Genomic DNA, 8,841 nt, shown 5'->3' with positions numbered 1-8,841 from the left:
GCATGAACTTAAATACACAAGAGGGGGGGGGGGTTATAGCGACCAATGGTGTCTAAAAAGATAAAAGCTCACACTATAGGTGGATGAATATAATAATAAAATACAATTTATTCACATAAAAAAGACTTCATCAAGGGGTATTGGCAGAGTGGGACCAGGCTTCTATTTATACCAGTACTAACATAGTAACATAGTATCTGAGGTTGAAAAAAGACAATTGTCCATCGAGTTCAACCTATTTGTGGTGTCCTATGCATGATGATTTGACTAAAATTTCTGACTGATGCTGCTGTCAGCCATTGCATTTTATCCCTATTTATAGTAACTATAATGCATGACTATGCACCATACCCCAGGATATCCTTATCCAATAGGAATTTATCTAACCCATTCTTAAAGGTGTTGACAGATTCCGCCATTACAACTCCCTCGGGCAGGGAATTCCAAACACGTATTGTCCTTACCGTGAAAAAGCCTTTACGCCGTATTGTGCGGAATCTCCTCTCCTCTAACCTTAGCGAGTATCCACGAGTCCTCTGTGTTAATCTAACCAAAAACAGGTCCCGCGCAAGCTCTGTGTATTGTCCCCTTATATATTTGTAGATGTTGATCATATCCCCTCTTAGTCTCCGCTTTTCCAATGTAAACATGCCTAGTCTTTCAAGCCTTTCCTTGTATTCCATCGTCTCCATGCCCTTAATTAGTTTGGTCGCCCTCCTCTGTACCTTTTCAAGCTCCAGGATATCCTTTTTGTAGTACGGTGCCCAGAATTGTACACAGTATTCAAGGTGTGGCCTCACTAGTGATTTATATAACGGGAGTATAATACTCTCGTCCCTAGCATCAATACCCCGTTTTATGCATGCTAATATCTTATTAGCCTTCTTTGCTGCAGTCCTACTTTGGGTACTACTGCTTAGCTTGCTATCTATGAGGACACCTAAGTCCCTTTCCAGTACAGAATCCCCTAATTTTACCCCATTTAGTAGGTAGGTGTAATTTTTGTTCTTGTTACCACAGTGCATTACCTTACACTTGTCTGTGTTGAAGCGCATTCTCCATTTGGCTGCCCATGCTTCTAATTTAACTAAGTCGTTCTGAAGAGACTCGGCATCCTCCTCTGTATTTATAGCCTTACACAATTTGGTATCATCCGCAAAAATTGACACCATGCTCTCTAGACCTTCTGTTAGGTCGTTAATGAAAATATTGAACAATAGCGGTCCTAATACTGAGCCTTGCGGCACACCACTTAGCACTTCAGTCCAAGTTGAAAAAGATCCATTAACCACAACGCGCTGCTTCCTATTATCTAACCAGTTTTTGACCCAAGTGCATATTGTGCTTCCTAGCCCTGATTCTTGTAGCTTGTAGATAAGTCTCATGTGTGGTACAGTATCGAACGCTTTGGCAAAGTCTAAAAAGATTACATCCACGTCTTTACCCTGATCTAGGTTTGCGCTTACTGTTTCATAAAAGCGAAGTAAGTTGGTTTGACAGGATCTGTCCTTCATAAACCCATGTTGATTCCTTTTAATGACCTTATTGGTTTCAAGGAACTTCTGAATACTATCTCTTAGAATACCTTCCAATACTTTCCCCACTATAGATGTAAGACTAACTGGTCTATAATTACCTGGTTCAGCTTTACTTCCCTTTTTGAATATAGGCACTACTTCCGCTATACGCCAGTCTTTGGGAACCATACCTGATATAACTGAATCCTCAAAGATCAAAGATAGCGGTTTTGCCAGTTCAGAGTGAAGCTCCATTAGAACCCTTGGATGAATACCATCGGGCCCTGGTGATTTACTAATCTTTAAATGTTTTAATCGGTCACAGACTACTTCCTCGCTTAAATAAGTACCTATCAGTGTGATATTCTCATTATTGAGATTGTGTGTCAGTCCCTGAATTGGGTCCTCTCTAGTGAATACTGTAGAAAAAAACTAATTTAGTGTGTCCGCTATGTCATTATCATTTTTGCTTAAGACTCCTAACTTGTCTTTTAAAGGGCCTATACTCTCCTTTTTTAATCTCTTGCTATTAATGTATTTAAAGAATTTTTTGGGATTCGCTTTGCTTTCCTTTGCTACTAGTTTTTCAGTTTCTACTTTAGCCGCTCTTATTTCATTTTTGCAATTTTTGTTACATTCCTTATAGTGCTGAAATGACTCTGCTTCCCCGTCAGATTTGTATTTTTTAAATGCTCGCCTTTTCTTGCCCATAAGTTCCTTAATCTTTTTGTTAAGCCACATCGGTTTATGATTTTTATTCCCTTTTTTGCTACTCATAGGAATATATTGAGTGTATTTTTAGCTAGCAGGAATTTTAGTACCTCCCATTTCTCCGTAGTATTTTTTCCTAAAAACAAACCTTCCCATTCAATATCCCTGAAAAATACCCTCATCTTTTCAAAATTTGCTTTGCTAAAGTTTAAAGTCCTAGTTGAGCCAGTATAGGGCTGTTTGTAGAAACTGATATTGAATGTGACCATATTGTGGTCGCTGTTTCCTATGGGTTCCCCTACTATAATACCCGATACCAAATCCTGATTGTTTGTTAATACCAGGTCTAAGATTGCATTGTACCTAGTTGGTTCCTCAATTAGTTGGACTAAGTAGTTATCATTTAGTGTGTTTAAAAACATATTGCCCCTAGCAGTATCACATGAATCGTTTTTCCAGTTTATCTCTGGATAGTTAAAATCTCCCATCACTACTATGTCTCCTACTCCTGCTGCTCTTTCAATTTGCTTTAGTAACAATTCATCATCAGATGCGTTGATACCAGGCGGCCTATAGCATACACCCAATACTAACTTTTTTATTCCTTTTTCCCCGCATGCAATTTCTACCCATAATGTCTCAACAGTGTCTACAGTCCCCTCCTGAATATCTTCCCATATATTAGGTTTTAAAAACGGCTTTACGTACAGACACACCCCTCCACCCTTTTTATTTAGTCTGTCTCTCCTAAACAGTGTATAGCCCTCTAGATTGACTGTCCAATCATGAGATTCATCCCACCAAGTTTCAGTAATGCCTATAATATCATACTGTTTGCTTGCTGCAAGTATTTCTAGTTCAGCAACTGAACTAATAGCAATTGTGACATCACTTCCTGTTGTTTGCACATGGTATTGCATAACAGACTAAAACCTAATAGTTACAGTTAATATATATCCTGATTAGATTGTGTATGTAAATACAATGTTCAGTGAATGCTTTAGAAGCAGGTTTGGAGCATAAAAAGTAGATAAACAGTCTCATATAAATGCGCCGACGGGTCTTCCGCCACACTTCTGGTATCCTGACGTCGCGTCACTTCCGCCCCACTTCCGGAAACGGGACCGCACATGCGCCCGTGGTTTCCACTAGTTCTGTTATTCCTAGAGGCCAGGAGTGCTCGATCAGATTACTCCAGCAGCGGCCATCTTTGTGTTGGTTTTTCATTAGCATCTCTATGCGGCGGCCATGTTTGTGGGGATCAGGATAAGGGATGTTTGTGTCAATCCTCCGTGATAGTCAGCATAAGAATAGACAAAGAGGTTTAATTAATGGATGAAAAAAACGATCTAGTTACCATAATGACAGTTCTTATGTATATAAACACTAATAAAAGGGTATTCATTATTACTATTGAGGTGATAGAGCCAACATATAAACATATGAGTAAATGAATTACAAGGTGCTACGTGTAATTGGTATATTTATAACCAATTACTAGTAAGGGATATTCATAAGCTTTAGAATGTAAGCTCTCACGAGCAGGGCCCTCTTCCCTCATGTGCTTATCCTTTCTTACTTTAATAATCTTCAACTGCATCAACTCCAGCAGTCTTCTGCCACCTGATACTTATTCCAGTGTCATCTGCTGATGTAACTATGTTTATTTACCCTGTACTTGTCCTATACTGTCATCAACTGTAAGTTGCTGTTTTCCTATTTGATTATTCATGTACTCTGTAATTGGGCGCTGCGGAACCCTTGTGGCGCCATATAAATAAAGGATAATAATAATAAATAAGGTGCAGATTAAATAAATAAATATATATAAATATATGAGTAAAAATAATTAATTATAAGGTGCTTCGTGCAATTAGTATATTTATAACCAATATAGATAAGGGATAATAATATTCATAAGGTGCAGATTAAGTTAATAGAATTAGTGTAAAAGTAGTAATAGTGACATGCTCATGTAGGCTTTTTATATTAGTTTATATTAGTCGTGGTGATAGAGTTAAAGTAGTAATAGTGACATGCTCATGTAGGCTTTTTATATTAGTTTAGTTACAGTACCTGATCTTCCCAGGTGGTCTCCCTAGTCTGGTACTGATCAGGCCCGACACTGCTTCGCTTCCAAGATCGGGCGAGATTGGGCATTTCCAGTGTGGTTTGACTGTAATAATTACTTACCATACATGTGTCAACACTACTCATAATATGACTATATACATATAGTGACTGGCCTAAAGGGAAGGTGGGTAGGGGAAGGTGATATCAGAAGGGAGTGTAGGTGGAGTAAGGAAGGGGGGGTGGGGGGGGGAAGTGATGGCGGTGCTGCTGTTGTGACAGGAGGGGTGGGGGGAGAGAAAAGAGTGGGTTGGGATCCAACCGTAAGATCATGATGGCAAAAACGACTTCACAGGAACGGAGCGATTTCATAATAGTCATTGAATCCCTTCGGGTGGAGTGTCTGCAGTTGGAATATCCAATACATTTCTCTGCGTGAATGTTTATTAGCCAGGTCACCACCCCTCTCTCCCAGCTTCACAAGTTCAATTGCTTTAAAAGTCAATGCTTCTGGGTTAGAGTTGTGTGCTATGTTGAAATGTTTGGATACTGCATGGTTCTCCATTTTGTTCTTTATATTGCGGACATGTTCTTGGATCGTTATTTTAAGTGGTCTCTTTGTTTTTCCCACATATTGTTTTCCGCACTCACATTCCAATAAATAGATCACTGATTGTGTATTACAGTTTATGAAGTCTTTAATTTTGTATACTTCCTTTTTCTCTGTGTCCGTAAATGTTTTCCTCACTGGGTGTAGGTACCTACAGATGTTACATCGGCCACATTTGAAGGATCCAGTGCATTTTGGCATTCGTGATTCCTCTTCAGAGTCCTTACGTAGCATACTTGGGGCTAATACATCTTTAAGATTTTTTGATTTCCTGAAGACGCTCTCGGGGCGAGGAGGCAGGATTTCTTTAAGGACAGGGTCCATTAATAGGATTCCCCAGTGGTTACTGAGTGAGTCTCTAATGGATTTCTCATGACGGTTATATGTTGTAATAAATGAAACAGAATCTTTTTTGGTTTCTTTGGTCTTGTATTCTAGCAGCGGTGATCTCTCTAGTGCCTTCGCTTTGATGGCTGCTTCTTCCAGGATGTTAGTTGGATATTCTTTGTCCTTGAATCTATTTTTGTACTTCTCAATTTGGGCTTCACATTCTTCCTGATTGCTGCAATTTCTCTTTATTCTGTTAAATTGGGAGAAGGGGATGTTATTTTTCCATTTCTTTAAGTGGTTACTTTTGTAGTGCAGGTAACTGTTTGTGTCAACTTGCTTGATCAAGTTCTTGGTTTCGACTTTTCCATCCATCCCCATTAAAATCAGATCGAGGAATTCAATTGAATCTTTATTGATCTTAGATGTAAAAATGAGATTCATCTCGTTGTTGCTCAGGAATTCAAGGAACTTATAAAAACATTCTTCTGTGCCGTCCCAAATAATTAAAATGTCATCTATGTGACGACGATAAAAGATTAGATGGTTCTTAAAATCATGGTTGCCATAGATAAAACTTCTCTCCCAACTGCCCAAGAATAGATTTGCGAAGCTCGGTGCAAAAATCGTACCCATAGCGGTCCCACATCGTTGCAGATAAAAAATATCTAAAAATTTAAAATAATTGTGCTGAAGAATAAAATACATGACATCACAAATAAAATCTTTGTGGATGGCTGTTAGTGAGGTATCATTCTCCATAAATTCTCTACATGCTGTTACACCTTTTTCGTGGTTTATACAAGTGTATAACGACTGAACGTCTATTGTTGCCCACGTAAAGGTGTCTTTCCATTCAAGATCTTTCAGGGAATTCAACACGGCAGTGGTGTCCTTTAAATATGATGGTAACTCTTTCACATAAGTTTTTAGGAAGACATCTACGTATTCTGCTAAATTTGACGTAAGCGAATCAATACCCGCCACGATAGGTCTTCCGGGCGGGTTTATCAGATTTTTATGAATTTTGGGCAGGAAATACAAGATAGGGGTAATGGGGTCTGATTTCATCAGAAATTGGAATTCTCCCTTCGTAATAATGTCTGTGCGTAGACCATGTACTAAAAGTGTTCTTAATTCTTCAACAAAGACATCTTTGGGGTCACCGGACAGTTTAATGTAGGAAACGTCATCTCCCAGTAATCTCTGAGCTTCATTAATGTATTTCTCACGGTCCATGATAACCAGATCCCCCCTTTATCAGCTTGTTTTATTACAATTCCTTGATTTTTCTGTAACTTCTTCAGAGCCTCTTTTTCTCGATTCGTGATGTTCCTCTCCTTAATTTTTTCCAAGTTGGTTTCACATAGATCCTTTTTTACCATTTCATAAAAAATGCTAATATTACTCCCTTTTGACTCCAAAGGATAAAACTTAGAGGTTGGTTTTAGACCTGATTTTGATTGGTTTTCATAATTACTGATAACAGCGTCCTCTTTCCTTAGAAAATGTCTTTTCAATGTTAATTTTCTGATGAATTTCTTTAGATCAATGAAGGCTGAAAGAACGGTGGTATCTTTTTTAGATCAATGAAGGTCTCAAACTGCGAATGTAAGGCCTTTATTGAGTAAGGATATTTCTGGTTTCGACAAGGTGTATTGTAAGAGATTGAAGATTCCTTTTTCCTTTATATCCGTCACTGTAATGCTCTTTTTTTGTTCTCTCTCCCTCCTACTGCCCCGTTTTCCTCTTCCTCTGTATACCTTCTTTTGAGAGGTGATGCAAGGCGGATATCTTCCTTCAGGGAATTTCTTGTGGCTTCTTTGGGTCTTGTTCCTGTTCTTTGGGCTACAAAAGTCTGGTCACTGTTAGAGATGAATCTTTGTAGTGTTGTGAATCTGTTCTGCATCCTTAAGGTTGGAGATGGTGTATTCACTTCTGAATTCCGTAAGGGTTTTCCTTTTACTGGTACAGTTCTCCAATACTGTTTGTCTGTTCGATTTACTTGTTGATTCATGGTTCCAAACCTGCTCCAATTCTTTATTTTTCCTTGTTCATAGTCTGTTTTGTCCCTGAAAAACTTTTTCTCTTTATTCTTGGTGACCTCTTCTTCAATATGTTCCATTTTCCTGTTAAGAACCTTTTCATTAATTTTATAGTCCTCTTAATCTTTAAAAGGTTCAAGTTCTGTTTCTTTGCACTTGATATTCTTCTCTAATTCTAAGAGGCAGTTCTTCCTTTCCTCAATCAAAAGTTCATTAGGTCAATGGAACAGTTGTTTAATGTTTTAACCCATTTTTCTAAAAAGGCTGCATCAAGGTTGCCGAATGTAGGTTGTTTTAGGAGTCTAAGCCCCCTAGGAATTCTATTAACCGAAATATAATGCTCCAAGCCCTTAATATCCCACCATGTTTTCACTTCTTTAGTGAGGAGTCTCTCTATGCCCCAGAATAAGTCATCTAAATCACATGGTGGGGAAGGTTCGTTGGATTGCTGTTTCTCATTAAATATTTTTTTGTCACCAGTTTTGTCTTTTTGTTGCCCGATCTGAATTCCTCCACATTGTAAAAAACATTGTAATACACCAGGCAGCAATAAAAATGAATACCAAAGAGTTAAAAATAGAAAGGAATTATTGCGCCACTTGTGTTCACCAACGATTACAGACCATAGGTATATAATGTACCATGCAAGTATAATTGACACTCCCTAGAGATTCAAAATGGCGTCTGCTGACCCCCAAACAGGGATGGCGGTTCCCTGTAGCATGAACTTAAATACACAAGAGGGGGGGGGGTTATAGCGACCAATGGTGTCTAAAAAGATAAAAGCTCACACTATAGGTGGATGAATATAAAAATAAAATACAATTTATTCACATAATTTTTTTTACAACAAATCTCTTTAAAAAATGGGATAAAAACAATATACACATAAAATATAATACCAGTTAAAATATATAGATAAGAAGATTTTTGCTTAACTGGGTATGTGGTCACTGCCAGGTTGCCCAACGCATTTCGTCACTCAGACTTCATCAAGGGGTATTGGTAGAGTGGGACCAGGCTTCTATTTATATCAGTACTGATCTAATAGCAATTGTGACATCACTTCCTGTTGTTTCCACATGGTATTGCATAACAGACTAAAACCTAATAGTTACAGTTAATATATATCCTGATTAGATAGTGTATGTAAATACAATGTTCAGTGAATGCTTTAGAAGCAGGTTTGGAGCATGAAAAGTAGATAAACAGTCTCATATAAATGCGCCGGCGGGTCATCCGCCACACTTTCGGTATCCTGACGTCGCGTCACTTCCGCCCCTCTTCCGGAAATGGGACTGCGCATGCGCCCGCGGTTTCCAAAAATTCTGTTATTTCTAGAGACAAGGAGTGGCATACATATAACCGTCATGAGAAATCCATTAGAGACTCACTTATTAACCACTAGGGAATCCTATTAATGGACCCTGTCCTTAAAGAAATCCTGCCTCCTCGCCCCGAGATTGTCTTCAGGAAATAAAAAAATCTTAAAGATGTATTAGCCCCAAGTATGCTACGCAAGGACTCTGAAGAGGAATCACGAATGCCATAATGCACTGGA

General features: G+C 38.5%; 1 pseudogene; it reads right to left on the bottom strand.

The window, feature by feature from the left end:
• Positions 1–4,292: 4,292 nt before the first annotated feature.
• On the bottom strand, positions 4,293–4,412 carry LOC134936892 (5S ribosomal RNA; annotated as a pseudogene).
• Positions 4,413–8,841: the final 4,429 nt, after the last annotated feature.

The sequence above is a fragment of the Pseudophryne corroboree genome, chromosome 6, assembly GCF_028390025.1.
Source record: "Pseudophryne corroboree isolate aPseCor3 chromosome 6, aPseCor3.hap2, whole genome shotgun sequence".
Lineage (NCBI taxonomy): Eukaryota > Metazoa > Chordata > Amphibia > Anura > Myobatrachidae > Pseudophryne > Pseudophryne corroboree.
The sequence above is the reverse complement of the archived record's forward strand: the minus strand, read 5'-3'. Positions and strand labels throughout refer to the sequence as shown.